This window comes from Rutidosis leptorrhynchoides, chromosome 4 (genome assembly GCF_046630445.1).
Source record: "Rutidosis leptorrhynchoides isolate AG116_Rl617_1_P2 chromosome 4, CSIRO_AGI_Rlap_v1, whole genome shotgun sequence".
Taxonomy (NCBI): Eukaryota; Viridiplantae; Streptophyta; class Magnoliopsida; order Asterales; family Asteraceae; genus Rutidosis; species Rutidosis leptorrhynchoides.
This window is the reverse complement of record NC_092336.1, coordinates 509,429,134-509,447,696: the sequence shown is the minus strand read 5'-3', so window position 1 is coordinate 509,447,696 and position 18,563 is coordinate 509,429,134. Positions and strand designations below refer to the sequence as shown.

Sequence of the window (18,563 nt, the reverse complement as noted above, 5' to 3'; positions counted from 1 at the left end):
TGGTAACAAATCAATGCCAATTTAGTGGTGCGCCGAAGGAAGATCCAAACGAACATCTTCGTACCTTTAATAGGATATGTACTCTATTCAAAATAAGAGAAGTTGAGGATGAACAAATCTATTTCATGTTATTTCCCTGAATTTTAAAGGGAGAAGCCAAAGATTGGTTAGAATCGTTACCTGAAGGGGCGATTGATACATGGGATGTCTTAGTTGAAAATTTTCTTAAACAATTCTTTCCGGCATCTAAAGCTGTGAGACTTCAAGGAGAAATTGTTACGTTCATGCAAAAGCCAAATGAAACTCTATATGAGGCATGGACAAGATTCGAAAAGTTGTTGAGAGGATGTCCTCAACATGGTTTAGACGCTTATCAAATAGTACAAATATTCTATCAAGGATGCAATATTACTACACGCAAGGACATCGACATAGCAGCTGGTGGTTCCATTATGAAGTAAACCGCAACTGAAGCTTACAAAATTATTGATAACACTGCTTCCCACTCACATGAGTGGCATCAAGAAAAAGACATCGTTAGATCATCTAAAGTGGCTAGAGCCGATTCTAACCATGACTTTGATTCCATTTCCGCAAAGTTAGATGCTTTCGAGAGACGAATGGAAAAGATGACTAAAGATATTCACGCAATACGAATTAGTTGTGAGCAATGTGGAGGACCACATTTAACAAAAGATTGTCTCAGTATTGAACAAACAATGGAACAACGAGAGAATGTTTCATACATGAACCAAAGGCCTGGAAATAATTATCAAAATAATTATCAACCGCCAAGACCAAAATACAATCAGAATTGTAACCGAAATGTTTCATACAACAACCAATAAGGTCCTAGCAATCAACAAGTATCTAACAATACTTACAATCAGCAAAGACCTATTTTTCAAAATAAACCACCACAAACCGATGATAAAAAGCCAAATTTAGAAGATATGATGTCAAAGCTAGTTGAATCTCAAACTCAATTTTTCACATCTCATAAACAAATTAATGAACAAAATGCTCAAGCATTTAGAAATCAACAAGCTTCAATCCAAAATCTGGAACAAGAAGTAAGCAACCTAGCAAGGTTGATAGGTGAAAAAAATCGAGAAGTCTACCTAGCGATACAAATGCTAACCCCGGAATGAAACAGCTAAAGTCATTACCACGAGAAGTGGTATTACACTTAAACCACCTGAAATGCCTGTAATTTCTGATGACTCTACTCCTACTACACAGGCACTACAACCTGAGCAAGAAAAGGAATCAGAATCGGTAGTTGAAAAGGTTAATGAAGATAACACAGTTGTAACGACCCTGGTTTTTCCAACGTTATTTATTAATAATTATTATTATTAATACGCTTGATTAAACGAATGTATGTTATTACATTTACATGTTGCTTTAATTGCCCGTACTTGAACTTTAAATGCCCGAAACGTCTTTGTGACACCCGGAACTTGCACGAATAATATTTTAAGGTATTATTTACATTCATGATTAATTTTATTAATCATTTTAATTAACTAAGATGGTTAGTTAATTACTTGGGCTTAAGTTGGACTTATTTGGATTATTTGCAACTTGGGCTTTAATTAGTGTAATGGACTCTTGAATAAGACTCACAAGCCCACCCTACTTCTTTTAATGGACATTAAGCCCACTCTTGCATACTTGTAAGTATCATTTAAACATAAACTAACTAGTTACTTGCTTAAGGAATCTAGTTGCCTTATAATCCCCATGAAATCAACTCTTATATCCACCTTTATGAACTTTACATGCTAATAACCATTAAACTTAACCTCTCCCCCTCTCTATTCAGCTGAATGCCGAGATTTTGATGCCCATATGGGGTGTTTTGGTTTCCATTTTTCATTCACAACTTACATACAACACTCTCTCAAAAACACACACACATTACTAGCAATTATCCCTCTTTCTTTTCTCTCTCAAGTTCTTTGTTCTTGCAAGTAAGTTAAAGACTTTTTTCTTTCTTCTTTGTCTAAACAAAACCGTGGGCCTTGAGCCCTTTGATCATCATCATGATTTGTTGTTTTAATCTTTGTTTACAAGTGTTGATTTCTAGTTACTTGTTACTTACTTTCAAGCTTTCAAGAAGCAAACTTTTTAGTTTGATTTCTTCATGTATATCTTGTATTTAACAAGAACATCAAGAACATAATCTCTCTAGTTATGTTCTACATATTTTGTTTCAAAGAATTGAAGTTCATAGTTGTATAAACTCTTTACTTGTAGTTCTTGAAGTAACTTTGAAGTTACTTCACTTAAAGATCAACTTGGTTGAATCTTTAAAAGTAAGAGCAACTATGAATCATCTTCTTGTTTAGATTAGCTTTCTACTTTATTTATTTCAAAGATTTAAAGTTTATAATCTTTAATTTTTGTTACTTGTGTTCTTGTTTGTTGTATGTTACTAGAATACCACCTTCATGGTTGGTTTAGGCTTATCTTTCATTTTCTTTATTTCTTATTGTTAAGTTGCTTACTAAACATTTGAACAAGGACATGAAACCAACAAGAGCTTACACTTTGGTGCAAGTATCATGGATCCAACACTTGGTTGTGATCTTTCTTAGTGTTCATGAACTTGTTCATAAACTTACATGTAACCTTGGTTCATCAAACACTTACAACACTTGCACTTGAGTTATGATGGACAAACCTTGGTCAAAATGATGTTAACACATCAACGAGTTGTACACTTGAAGCTATACGCATCAAGGATGAGAACCGTGATGAACATCAAGCACCGAGACAACCGGAACTCTCCAAAACCCACTGTTCTGTCCAAAAGTTTCTGACCTACTGCTTCTGGAACAGACCAGTAGACCTGGGCTGTTCTAACCTTGATTTTTAGATAGAAATTTTCGAGTAGATAACTTTTCATATAGGACTCGTCTTAATCCGAGTTACGGTTTAGGATTTATGGCCCTCCGATCGTTACCATGTCCTTTAACGTTGTGCAGAAATTTCTGACCTACTCGCACTTAGACCGTCGCCACGGTCAAACAAAGACGAGTTTGCTTCTGTAAATTTTACCACACTTAAGGAACTCATAGACGGAGCCATGACCACTGGTCTCACCTTAATTCAGTAAGGGTAGAGGCCGTGGTGACTGACCGAAGTTAGCCTTTGTTTTAAACGACTTTCATAAACGAGTCTTACTTGTTACCTTTTGTTTAATGATGATTGATGATGACACTTATGACCTTAATTACGTACTTATAAACCTTTTGAGACGACTTATTGACTTAGTGCTATTTGACTTAGGTTGAGGACGTTTGGACCGTTACTTGCACACCACTTTCCGACTACTACCTTACCATTACTACTAATCATTGTGAGTTATAGCATTCCCTTTTTACTTTAACTTATTTTGGGAACTGAGAATACATGCGGATTTTATGTTTTACATACTAGGCACGAGTACTTAAACTTATATATGTGTGGGTTATATAACGGCAGAAACATTCCCTTTAGCTCGGTAACGTTTAATCATTGGTTTTTGAACCGTGAACGCGAATCTTAGATATGGATCCATAGGGTTTGACATCCCCACTCGGGCTAGTAGCGCTAGCATTTAACGAGTGTTTAATACTTCGAGGTTATACGCACTTGCCAAGTGCACTTTAAGGGGGTACATTAAACGTTAAGTTAGTTACCGGGTGCCCACGGTTTAGCATATACTTTTACATACTTTTGAAACGCTCGTTGTAGCACTGAAATCTCGTGGCCTACTTACATTACTGTTATACTTAAACTATAGCTCACCAACCTTTGTGTTGACCTTTTTAAGCATGTATTTTCTCAGGTGCTTGAAGTCGCTTCCGCTATCTTACTAGTCGTGCTGTAGAACCCGCTGCCTAGAGTTGTTATCGCATGACTACTTATGTTGCATTCAAACTTTTTACTTATGAACTTATGTTATGTAACGACCATTATGGTCACGTACACTTATTTAATGCTTCTACTTAGCGAAGCATACTTTTGATTTGTAAAACAATTGACGTATGTTATGACGTCACTTTTATTTATGAATGTAAACTCTGTTTTGAAAACGCATATAGTACTTAACCTTGTAATGATCCTGTTGTTGATGGTCCGTACATGATGATTTAGTACGGGGCGTCACATTTGGTATCAGAGCATTGGTTGTAGGGAATTAGGATGCATTAGTGAGACTAAGACCGACCCGAGTAGGATTCACTAATAGGGCTAATCTACAACTTGTTAGTTTACTTGTTTCCGCTGAACTTACTACATGCTGCTGCTTACTGTTACTGCTATATGCCGTATGCTACTACGTGATTTCACTACTGCATGCTATTACTTGCTTTCGATTGCATGCTAGTTTCGTACGATTACTGATATTGCCATGCTACTTATTGTTATACATGAATTAAACTGTTGGCCTATTATTTGCTTGCTTTATGACATACTGACATGGAAAATTTATTTTTCCTTGTTCAGATGTCGGACGTTCCACCTACTGACATCCCGAGCGGCTCAGGCCCCGTTGTTCCTCCCACTGCTGCACCTGTTGCTGCTGCTGCTGCTGCTGCTGACATTCCGGCCCCGACACCCACTGGCGACCCCGGCGCCTCTAGTTCTGGAGCTAGCTCTAGTGTGCATATCCCGGCGTCTTCTTCCAGACCCCTGAGGCAACTGGCTCGCATTGGTGGCATGGAGATCCCCGCGGAGTTCGGGGAAGGACCCTTCCGTAATCACTGGCGCACACCTTGCTGACGCACTGCCGACGGCCGCTTAGCCGTGATCACGCCAGGCCGACACCGACAGATGTTGGCCGCTTTCGGATATGTTGAGCCACCCGCGCCACCACCGCATGATTCAGACGACGGTTCTTCTACCGATGCTTCTTCAGACGACACCTCATCTGACGACTCCAGTGATGAGGAGGATCCCGCTGACCGACCGATTCAGGCACCTTCTACCCCGCCGAAGAAGCGGTATCGCTTCGCTGGCATAATTCCTGGTCGTACTATCACTGACGCTTATGGTCGGCGTCGTAGGATCACTGCTCGTAAACGGCTGGTGCCGTACCCCGCCGACCCACTGATATTACCGTCTCCACCCAGAGCCGGACCATCCACTTCAGCACCACCGGCTCCACCTGCACCGCCAGCACCACCTGCCCCACCATCTTCCTCTAATGAGGAAATGAGGCGGGAGATTGAGATTCTCCAGACTCGAGTTACTGAGCTCGAGGAGCAGATGACTCATGTTTTGGACATCTTGTACCCACCATCGCCGTAGGACTTTGTACTAGATTCTGTATTGTAATCTCTTTTGTAATTTCATATTTCACTTATGTAATGTACGAACTTATTGTAATGTATGAACTTATTATCTGTAATGAATGGAATTTGTGTTGTTACTTTGTGCGCAAGTGTTCTATTTACATTATCATATCATGGTTTTGTGGTACTTATGTATGCTTGCATTACTTAATCAACATGTGTTGTGCTGCTTTCATGTTGGTTGTTATATACTATATTATTATTATTTGCATAATGGATTTTGACTTGAGTCAAAATGTCTGTATAGAACATCATGGCCAACGGGAGATCTATCCCTACCGCGGCACAAATTGAGGAAATGATTAACGAGCGAGTCGCTGCTGCACTAGCTGACAGACAACCCCAAGTTCCACCACCACCACCTGTCAATCCACCTGTCGTCCGAGATGGGTGTACTTACAAGGAATTCCAAAACTGCAAGCCACACTACTTCAGTGGCACTGAGGGACCCGTCGGTCTCACCAGATGGTTCGAAAAGTTGGAATCGGTATTCAGGGTTAGCAATTGTTCTGAGGCTAACAAAACGAAATTTGCATCTTGCACGCTGTCTGATGGCGCGCTCACATGGTGGAATACCATGGCCCAAGCGAAAGGAATTGATGAAGCGTATGCTACGCCTTGGGAAGAATTTAAATGTGCTATGATCGAGGAATACTGTCCGAGAACCGAGATTCAAAAGATGGAAATCGAATTTATGCAATTGAAAACCGTAGGGAACGACCTTAACAGCTACAACCGTAGGTTTTTGGAATTGGCTCTTATGTGTCCAACCATGGTCACCCCCGAATTTAAGCGTTTGGAGAAATACTTCTCGGGACTTCCTAAGTCCATCAAGGGTAATGTTACCTCATCCAAACCACCAAGTGTTCCCGAAGCAATGCGCATGGCGCATACTCTCTTGAATCAAATCATCCTGGACGAGCCGGAGAAGGCTAAGTTTGAAACTGTTAGTGGTGAAAAGAGGAAATGGGACAACAACCACAACAACAACAGGGGTAGGAACTATGATCAAAACCCGGCAAAACGACATGAAGGGTTCAGGCAAAACAACAACATGCACAACACCAACCCCAACAACAACAACCGCACCAATCCGAACTACAAAGGAACCTTACCACAATGCAATAGGTGCTACAAGCACCACACTGGGTATTGCAATGTTATCTGTGAGAAGTGCCAACGATCTGGACATGTTGGCAAGGATTGCAAGGTTACCACTTTGAATGTGAAGCCAAACCACAACAACAATGGGCCTAAGAAGTGTTATGAATGTGGAAAGACGGGCCATTTCAGAAACGAGTGTCCTAACAAGCGTAAGGATGGCGGACCACCACGTGCTAGAGCCTTCAATGTTAATGCAAGGGACGCTCGCGACAACCCCGACTTGGTGACAGGTATATTCAAGATCAACAATCTTTTAGCTTCTGTCCTATTTGATACTGGTGCCGATAGGAGCTATGTGTGTAGACATTTTTGTGATAAGTTAGATTGGTCGTTAGTTCCTTTGAAGGAAAGTATGCTTGTCGAGGTCGCCAATGGAAAACTTGAAAAGGTTGACCATATTAGTCGCGGAGCTATTATCAACATAGCTGGTGCAGATTTCGAAATTGATTTGATACCTATCAAACTGGGAAGTTTTGACGTGATCGTCGGTATGGATTGGTTGAGCAAGATAAAGGCCGATGTTATCTGTGGAGATAAAGCACTTCGCATACCACAAGGAGATGGCGAACCACTGGTTATCTATGGAGAGAGATGTACCTCGAAGTTGAACCTCATTAGTTGCGTGAAAGCGCAAAAGATTATGAAGAAGGGACGCTTTGCTGTCCTAGCACATGTGAAAGCGGTAGAAACTGAGATGAAGAACGTGAACGACGTTCGAATTGTGAACGAATTTTCTGATGTCTTCCCAGAGGAATTGCCTGGATTACCGCCGCAGAGAGCAGTAGAGTTTCAGATTGACTTAGTGCCAGGAGCTGCACCTGTAGCTCGCGCACCTTATAGACTCGCACCTTCCGAGATGCAAGAATTACAGAGTCAACTACAAGAGCTATTAGATCGAGGGTTTATCCAACCAAGCTTCTCGCCTTGGGGCGCACCTGTGTTGTTTGTGAAGAAGAAGGATGGATCCTTCCGTATGTGTATCGACTACCGTGAACTCAACAAATTGACTATCAAGAATCGATATCCTCTTCCACGAATTGACGATCTTTTTGATCAACTACAAGGATCGAGCGTTTATTCAAAGATCGATTTGCGATCCGGATATCACCAGCTGAGGGTGAAGGAAAGTGACGTGATGAAAACTGCATTCAGGACCCGTTATGGTCATTATGAGTTCCTCGTGATGCCATTCGGTTTGACAAATGCCCCTGCCGTGTTCATGGATCTCATGAATCGTGTCTGCAAGCCTTACTTGGATAAGTTTGTTATCGTCTTCATAGATGATATCCTCATCTACTCTAAGAGCGAAGAAGAACATGAGCAACACCTTCGGCTAGTGCTTGAACTCTTAAGACAAGAGCAACTTTATGCCAAATTCTCCAAGTGCGAATTTTGGTTGAAGGAAGTACAGTTTTTGGGTCATGTTGTGAGCGACCAGGGTATCAAAGTTGATCCCGCCAAGATTGAAGCCATCAGCAAGTGGGAGACCCCCACTACTCCAACGCATATTCGCCAATTTCTAGGTCTCGCCGGTTATTATCGAAGGTTTATCGAAGGATTTTCTCTGATTGCACGTCCTTTGACCGCACTGACTCACAAGGGCAAGAAGTTCATTTGGGAACCCACACACGAATCAGCATTCCAAACTTTGAAGAAGAAGTTAACCTCCGCACCTATCCTATCACTTCCTGAAGGCAGTGACGACTTTGTTGTTTATTGCGATGCATCGAAGAGTGGTTTTGGTTGTGTACTGATGCAACGATCAAAGGTTATTGCCTATGCCTCCCGCCAATTGAAGATTCACGAGCGGAACTACACTACACATGATCTTGAACTTGGAGCCGTTGTCTTTGCACTCAAATTGTGGAGACATTATTTGTATAGAACTAAGAGCACTATCTTCACCGATCACAAGAGTCTCCAGCACATCTTCGATCAGAAGCAATTGAATATGAGACAGCGTCGATGGATCGAGACGCTCAACGACTACGATTGTGAACTCCGTTATCACCCTGGCAAGGCCAATGTTGTAGCTGACGCTTTAAGCCGAAAGGAGAGGACGGCACCTCTCCGTGTTAGGGCTCTGAACATCACCATCCATTCGAACCTCAACAGCCAGATCAGAGTAGCCCAAGTTAAGGCTCTCAAGGAGGAGAACATATCTCACGAGCATTTGAACATACTTGTCTCTCGATTCGAGGTTAGAGAGTCTGGACTCCGATGTTATGCCGGAAGAATTTGGGTACCTTACTATGGAGATCTGCGAAGCCTGATACTTGATGAAGCACACAAATCGAGATATTCGATTCACCCCGGTGCAGGTAAGATGTACCACGACCTTAAAGAACAGTATTGGTGGCCGAATCTTAAGAAGGACGTTGCGACTTATGTTGGTAAGTGTTTGACTTGCTCGAAGGTCAAAGCCGAACATCAGAGACCTTCTGGGTTACTTCAACAGCCGGAAATCCCACAATGGAAGTGGGAAAGGATCACAATGGATTTCATTACTAAGCTGCCGAAGACGGTGGGCGGATGCGATACTATTTGGGTTATTGTTGACCGCCTCACCAAATCTGCACACTTCCTAGCAATGAAGGAAACTGATACAATGGAAAGACTTGCTCAGCTGTACATCAAAGAGGTTGTATCTCGTCATGGTGTACCTTTATCAATCATCTCCGATCGCGATCCCCGTTTTGCTTCCAGATTTTGGCGTTCTTTGCAAGAAGCCATGGGAACTCGTCTTGACATGAGTACTGCTTATCATCCTCAGACTGACGGGCAAAGTGAACGAACGATTCAGACCTTGGAGGACATGCTGCGTGCATGTGTCATTGATTTTGGAAAGGCCTGGGAAAGGCATTTGCCACTCGCCGAATTCTCGTACAACAACAGTTATCACTCAAGCATTAATGCTGCACCTTTTGAAGCATTGTATGGTCGTAAGTGCCGATCTCCTATTTGTTGGGCCGAAGTAGGCGAAAAGCAAATCACCGGACCCGAGGTAGTTCACGAAACCACGGAGAAGATTGCTCAGATCCAAGCTAGACTTAAGACTGCCCGTGATCGCCAAAAGAGCTATGCCGATCTTAAACGGAAAGACTTTGAATTTAATGTTGGTGATCGTGTAATGTTGAAGGTTGCACCTTGGAAAGGTGTGATCCGTTTTGGAAAACGTGGAAAGTTGAACCCACGATACATTGGTCCTTTCGAAATTTTGGAACGTGTTGGACCCGTTGCTTATCGTCTTGATCTTCCAGCACAATTGAGCTCAGTTCATCCTACCTTCCATGTGTCAAACTTGAAGAAGTGTCTTGCTGCACCCGAACTCATCATACCATTGGAAGAACTTACTATTGATGACAAACTCCACTTTGTGGAGGAACCTGTTGAGATTATGGATCGTGAGATCAAAACTTTGAAACGCAACAAGATTCCGATTGTACGAGTACGATGGAATGCCAAACGAGGACCTGAGTTTACTTGGGAACGAGAGGATCAAATGATGCGGAAATATCCTCATCTTTTCCCGACTCCTCCATCTACTTCAGCTTAAATTTCGGGACGAAATTTTCTTTAACAGGTGGGTAATGTAACGACCCTGGTTTTTCCAACGTTATTTATTAATAATTATTATTATTAATACGCTTGATTAAACGAATGTATGTTATTACATTTACATGTTGCTTTAATTGCCCGTACTTGAACTTTAAATGCCCGAAACGTCTTTGTGACACCCGGAACTTGCACGAATAATATTTTAAGGTATTATTTACATTCATGATTAATTTTATTAATCATTTTAATTAACTAAGATGGTTAGTTAATTACTTGGGCTTAAGTTGGACTTATTTGGATTATTTGCAACTTGGGCTTTAATTAGTGTAATGGACTCTTGAATAAGACTCACAAGCCCACCCTACTTCTTTTAATGGACATTAAGCCCACTCTTGCATACTTGTAAGTATCATTTAAACATAAACTAACTAGTTACTTGCTTAAGGAATCTAGTTGCCTTATAATCCCCATGAAATCAACTCTTATATCCACCTTTATGAACTTTACATGCTAATAACCATTAAACTTAACCTCTCCCCCTCTCTATTCAGCTGAATGCCGAGATTTTGATGCCCATATGGGGTGTTTTGGTTTCCATTTTTCATTCACAACTTACATACAACACTCTCTCAAAAACACACACACATTACTAGCAATTATCCCTCTTTCTTTTCTCTCTCAAGTTCTTTGTTCTTGCAAGTAAGTTAAAGACTTTTTTCTTTCTTCTTTGTCTAAACAAAACCGTGGGCCTTGAGCCCTTTGATCATCATCATGATTTGTTGTTTTAATCTTTGTTTACAAGTGTTGATTTCTAGTTACTTGTTACTTACTTTCAAGCTTTCAAGAAGCAAACTTTTTAGTTTGATTTCTTCATGTATATCTTGTATTTAACAAGAACATCAAGAACATAATCTCTCTAGTTATGTTCTACATATTTTGTTTCAAAGAATTGAAGTTCATAGTTGTATAAACTCTTTACTTGTAGTTCTTGAAGTAACTTTGAAGTTACTTCACTTAAAGATCAACTTGGTTGAATCTTTAAAAGTAAGAGCAACTATGAATCATCTTCTTGTTTAGATTAGCTTTCTACTTTATTTATTTCAAAGATTTAAAGTTTATAATCTTTAATTTTTGTTACTTGTGTTCTTGTTTGTTGTATGTTACTAGAATACCACCTTCATGGTTGGTTTAGGCTTATCTTTCATTTTCTTTATTTCTTATTGTTAAGTTGCTTACTAAACATTTGAACAAGGACATGAAACCAACAAGAGCTTACACTTTGGTGCAAGTATCATGGATCCAACACTTGGTTGTGATCTTTCTTAGTGTTCATGAACTTGTTCATAAACTTACATGTAACCTTGGTTCATCAAACACTTACAACACTTGCACTTGAGTTATGATGGACAAACCTTGGTCAAAATGATGTTAACACATCAACGAGTTGTACACTTGAAGCTATACGCATCAAGGATGAGAACCGTGATGAACATCAAGCACCGAGACAACCGGAACTCTCCAAAACCCACTGTTCTGTCCAAAAGTTTCTGACCTACTGCTTCTGGAACAGACCAGTAGACCTGGGCTGTTCTAACCTTGATTTTTAGATAGAACTTTTCGAGTAGATAACTTTTCATATAGGACTCGTCTTAATCCGAGTTACGGTTTAGGATTTATGGCCCTCCGATCGTTACCATGTCCTTTAACGTTGTGCAGAAATTTCTGACCTACTCGCACTTAGACCGTCGCCACGGTCAAACAAAGACGAGTTTGCTTCTGTAAATTTTACCACACTTAAGGAACTCATAGACGGAGCCATGACCACTGGTCTCACCTTAATTCAGTAAGGGTAGAGGCCGTGGTGACTGACCGAAGTTAGCCTTTGTTTTAAACGACTTTCATAAACGAGTCTTACTTGTTACCTTTTGTTTAATGATGATTGATGATGACACTTATGACCTTAATTACGTACTTATAAACCTTTTGAGACGACTTATTGACTTAGTGCTATTTGACTTAGGTTGAGGACGTTTGGACCGTTACTTGCACACCACTTTCCGACTACTACCTTACCATTACTACTAATCATTGTGAGTTATAGCATTCCCTTTTTACTTTAACTTATTTTGGGAACTGAGAATACATGCGGATTTTATGTTTTACATACTAGGCACGAGTACTTAAACTTATATATGTGTGGGTTATATAACGGCAGAAACATTCCCTTTAGCTCGGTAACGTTTAATCATTGGTTTTTGAACCGTGAACGCGAATCTTAGATATGGATCCATAGGGTTTGACATCCCCACTCGGGCTAGTAGCGCTAGCATTTAACGAGTGTTTAATACTTCGAGGTTATACGCACTTGCCAAGTGCACTTTAAGGGGGTACATTAAATGTTAAGTTAGTTACCGGGTGCCCACGGTTTAGCATATACTTTTACATACTTTTGAAACGCTCGTTGTAGCACTGAAATCTCGTGGCCTACTTACATTACTGTTATACTTAAACTATAGCTCACCAACCTTTGTGTTGACCTTTTTAAGCATGTATTTTCTCAGGTGCTTGAAGTCGCTTCCGCTATCTTACTAGTCGTGCTGTAGAACCCGCTGCCTAGAGTTGTTATCGCATGACTACTTATGTTGCATTCAAACTTTTTACTTATGAACTTATGTTATGTAACGACCATTATGGTCACGTACACTTATTTAATGCTTCTACTTAGCGAAGCATACTTTTGATTTGTAAAACAATTGACGTATGTTATGACGTCACTTTTATTTATGAATGTAAACTCTGTTTTGAAAACGCATATAGTACTTAACCTTGTAATGATCCTGTTGTTGATGGTCCGTACATGATGATTTAGTACGGGGCGTCACAACAGTTAAGGCTAAACCTTATGCTAAACCATACCAACCACCATTTCCTTATCCAAGTAAAATGAGAAAAGAAAGACTTGAAGCCGAGTAATCCAAATTCTTGGATATGTTTAAACAAATAAATGTCAATCTTCCTTTCATTGATGTGATTTCAAGAATGCCAAGATATGCCAAATTCCTGAAATATCTAATCACAAATAGAAAGAAAATGGAAGAACTCTCGGCTGTTACTATGAATGCTAATTGTTCTGCAGTGCTATTGAATAAGCTACCAGAAAAACTCTCAGATCCAGGAAGTTTCACAATTTCATGTTTTTTGGGTAGTCTTAGTTCAATAGAAGCATTGGCAGATGATAGTGCTCCAAATGAACATATATTTAGGCACAATATCCTTCCAATATGTAAAGCTTTTAGTTGTAATATTTCTATTTTTATGTAATATTCGTTTAAATAAATAAGTACGAAGACAAAAGAAGAAAACGACGATTTGAAGACGCAAATGACCAAAAAGCTAAAACGTACAAGTTACAATCAAAGTGGTTCAATTTATTGATGAGAAACATCTAAAAATTACAAGAGTACAAGTCGCGAAATGCAAAGTACAAGATATTAAATCGTACGCAAGGACGTTCGAAAATCCAGAACCGGGACATGAACCAACTATCAATGCGTGAGCAACGGAGCTAAAATTACAAGTCAACAATGCACAAGAATATAATATAATATATAATTAATTATATAAAATTATATATATTATATTATATATTAAATAAATACGCGCAGCCCACGTTTAAAACTCAATCTGAGCTGGAACAGCTGGTCATGCGATCGCATGGCCAAAAGGCACAAAAGTCATGCACTCGCATGAGTTACTGTAGCATGCCACATTCTATAAATTCAGCATTTTTCGGATGAATTTAACACACCATATATTATCTATCTCTCACTCTCTTAATATATATATATATATATATATATATATATATATATATATATATATATATATATATATATATATATATATATATATATATATATATATTTATATTTTAATTATAATTTTAATATTAAAGTTTAATAATAATAAGGTTATAGTGGCGAATGTTGTAAGTTTATAAGTCGAAATTCTGTCCGTGTAACGCTACGTGATTAATACTCATTGTAAGTTATGTTCAACCTTTTTAAATTAATGTCTCGTAGCTAAGTTATTATTATGCTTATTTAAATTGAAGTAATCATGATGTTGGATTAAATATTAAGACGGGGTAATTGGGCTTTGTACCATAATTGGGGTTTGGACAAAAGACCGACACTTGCAGAAATTGGACTATGGACTATTAATGGGCTTTATATTTGTTTAACTGAATGATAATTCATTAATTTAATATAGAGATTTACAATTTGATGTAATTATAAATAACCACATACACTCGATCGGACACGATGGGCGGGATATTTATAAGTACTAATAATCGTTCATTTAACCGGACACGGGAATGGATTAATAGTCAATGGACTCATTAAAACAGGGGTGGATTACATACAAGGACACTTGGTGTAATTATTAATAAATTATTAAAACCTTGGATTGCACACAGTCGATAACCCTGTGTAATCATTAACAGTGTATTAAAACCTTATTACAGTTAAAGTCCCCAATTAGTTGGAATATTTGACTTCGGGTATAAGGATAATTTGACGAGGACACTCGCACTTTATATTTATGACTGATGGACTGTTATGGACAAAAACCAGATGGACATATCGAATAATCCAGGATAAAGGACAATTAACCCATGGTAATAAATTAAAATCAACACGTCGAACATCATGATTACGGAAGTTTAAATAAGCATAATTCCTTTATTTTATATCTCATCGCACTTTTATTTATTGTCATTTTATTTATTACACTTTTAATTATCGTACTTTTAATTATCGCAATTTTATTTATCGTCATTTTATTTATCGCACTTTAAATTATCGCATTTTAATTATCGTCATTTACTTTACGCTTTAAATTAAGTCATTTGTATATTTAATATTTTACATTAGGTTTTAATTGCGACTTAAGACATAAAATCGACAAACCGGTCATTAAACGGTAAAACCCCCTTTTTATAATAATAATAATACTATTACAAATATAGTTTTAAAAATATAGCATTAAACTTGGCTAGTTCTCTGTGGACGAACCGGACTTACTAAAAACTACACTACTGTACGATTAGGTACACTGCCTATAGTGTTGTAGCAAGGTTTAGGTATATCCACTCTATAAATAAATAAATAAATAAATAAATAACTTGTGTAAAATTGTATCGTATTTAATAGTATTTCGTAGTAAAAATATAACTATTTCGTATACACCTCACATAACATCAAGTATTTTTGGCGCCGCTGCCGGGGAAGCGAAAGCGAAACGCTATTTTTCTATAAAAAAAAATTTATTAAGTTTTAATTTATTTTTGTAAAAATACGTTTTAAATATTAAAAATACAAAAACATAAAAAGAAAATAATAATATATATCTATTTAAATGTTTTAAAAAAATATCTTTTATAAAAAGTATAAAAGTATATTTTTTAATTTAGTTCTTAAAAATATAATTTATATAATTATTTTGTAAAATTAAAAATCAAATTATAAATTAAAAACATAAAAAAAATATAAAAAACGATCTGAGCCTGCACGAATTTGATTCTGCACTCCAGGTTGATGCTCATGCGACCGCATGAGCCCAGGCCTTAAAACCCATGTGGTGTGTGAAATCGCGTCTATAATTTATATAATGGGAAATACCGGTTAAAAGGATTACTACACACTAACGGACAGTGTACCCGATCGTGTAATAGTATAAAGTTGATAAATCCGTATTCGTTCCAAGGACAGTTTAGATGTGAAAATTAAGATTGTAACTAACAAAAGTAAACTAAGTTAATCTATGAAAGTTGAAAGTACGAGAAAATTTGTTTTGCGGCTATTTAACGGTTAGCCAAATCAAGATTTGATTATAAACAGAAAAGAACAATATTTTTGGTATTTTAGAATTTAAGCCTTAAAGCAAACAGACAAATAAAATAAGATAGTTTAAATCAAATAGGAAAAATGAATGTTCGTCTAGACTCTTTACACCTAGTCTTGGATGTATTTAGATTAAGCCCCAGTTATTATCTAACCTATGCTAATTATATAATCGGTTCACCTAGAATTCCCCAGTTCAAACACTTCAATTAAGATTACACGACACGGAATTCCCCGTAGCCTAAGCCCTCCTAATTGTGATCAAATATTTCAACTGAGATGAAGACTTGAATCGCAATCACACCAACTCTCGTTGTGTGTAATTCACCCCTATTTTGTCTAGCCTTTTGAATCCAATTTACTCTCGTCTCCGAGTAAGCAAACAACCAATTAAGACAAACCAATTGTAAATCTATGTATTAAATTAATGAACTCTCGTCCTATCAAACAAATACACAACCAATTGAATTGAAAAGTCTAGCTTTAATAAGAATCGTTCTTTAATTCAAACATCAAATCATCATTAATTAAAAGTATAACTAATAAGTAGCATCCAATACATAGGTTTATAAGTCTAGACAAACATTAAATAACTTAGCCAATAACCATGGCAACAATAGAAATCAAAATAACCAATAATAAAGAAAACATTATTTGATAAAATAGAATCAAACTAACACAATGAATCTTGATGAGTGCTGAGATTGATCCTTGAAATCGGAATGATTGGAGTGTTAAAGTTACCTTGGAATTCCCCAAAAGTGACTGAAAATCGCCCCTAATGCTCTCAAAATCGGCTGCCAAAAAGATTCCCCTTATAATAGAAAACTGCTCCCTATTTATAGCAAAAGAAATCTGGCCGACTCCAAATACGCGGTGCGCAGGTACGTGCGCGGCGCGCACTTCTACATAAAAAGTGCTGTTCAAAAATTAATAACTTCTGATCTGTTTTGAAGTAGAACCGCGCAGTGCGCACCCCAATGCGCGGCGCGCATAACTGTTTTCAGCAATTCTTGCCCGTTTTTAAACATAACAAGTCCTGGTCACGTCCCAAATCCACAAATAACACATAAACTGCTGTAAACGCGCCTTAAACACCATAATTCAATCATTTAACACTTCTCGGCTCTCAAATCATAATCTTCCAAATATTCGCGAATAATAACCAAAACCGTATCCGAATGGACTAAAAATGACGGATATTGCCATGATAAATATATGAGAAATGCGCAATATCAAATCGCCCCACACTAGAGTCTTGCTTGTCCTCAATCAATGTCGACTCGAAAATAATCTTCTACTAAGTGATAACGTCTTCATAAGTGTAAGTAGAACCAACGAACATGAACCAAAAGAGAAACTAGCGTGGGTACGGTTTAAAGAGAACAAATTAACCATGTGGCTTCCACTTGTAATCCCGAAATCTCCAACATCCCCAATTAAAGTATCGGCACAATAAAAATAACTCGAACAACGTGCACTAAATATGTAATCCAAATAAATGTAGAGAATCTCGATCCTGATAATGTCTTCAAATATATGAAACAAGGGATACAAGTGGAAGCCATGAGCCGAGAAGGTGAAACACACGAACTAAAGAACCGTACGGGTTACCCCGCGATTGGTCAAGCCAATGCCTCCCACAGTACCTAACATCGTGAGATGTCGGTAAGAAAATAATGTGCTTAGGAGGATACACATTACATCCAGATATCATCGATAAACATGAGGTAATCATCTAATCCGTTAAGTCAACCATAAAGATTGAAATTCATCAGGCTTAAAAGCTGATATCTTACCTTTCCGGAGGTTATCCACTGGGAATCTGATCAATCACTGACATTTTTTGTATCATGGTGCGCTTCCCATTTAGCTAGTAAATCTCCCTCAATGAGATAAGCTTTGACTACCAGTTTCCCTATTTGATGTTGAGGTCTGGTAGATTTCCTGTAGATTTTAGCAATGACTTTTCAAGATTTTTCGTCATCCTACAACTGGTCTGGACTACAACTTCTGAAACAAATCAGCAAGTGTGTCGTTCAGGAGACTTGACTCCCTTAAGGATGGAATAGATACATCCTGTGTGGTTAAATAAAGTGGTTGGGTGCAACATTGTCCTTGTTAGGAGAAACAATGAGGATCGCCCTGTTAAAGTTTTCGATCTAGCGCATGGTCCGGTTTCGACCACACGCTACTATCACCGTTCATACGGTTGACACTCGCCTTGGTGCAAGTGACCTACGTATGAATTTTTATGTTCATGTTGGATTTCACATTCAAAATAATGAACATGTTTTGAAAGTTCAAGACTTTCACCTCTAACAGTACCTCATCGTAAAATGATGGGTAATGAAATGGTACAGCTTAAGAGGTATACGTACCAAGTTAAACGGTCGGAAGACTTTACTTCCTTAATGAGTGGATCTGAGTCACTCGGGAATGCCAATCTATTTCAATTGACACTCGATTTAAATCCCAAAAACCTTTGGGTGTCTAAGGAAACACAAGCACGTAGCTATTGTTCCTAAAAAGGACAACACTGGTGAAGCTCAAGGCTCCTCTTCCCACAGTATCACACCATTAGATGATG

At 38.2% G+C, this 18,563-nt stretch overlaps 1 non-coding gene across 1 annotated transcript; it reads right to left on the bottom strand.

Moving 5' to 3' along the window:
- Positions 1–257: 257 nt before the first annotated feature.
- On the bottom strand, positions 258–364 carry LOC139845817 (small nucleolar RNA R71). Its single transcript, XR_011758573.1, has one exon. It is a non-coding gene; the product is annotated as a small nucleolar RNA R71 (small nucleolar RNA).
- Between the last annotated feature and the right edge of the window lie 18,199 nt (positions 365–18,563).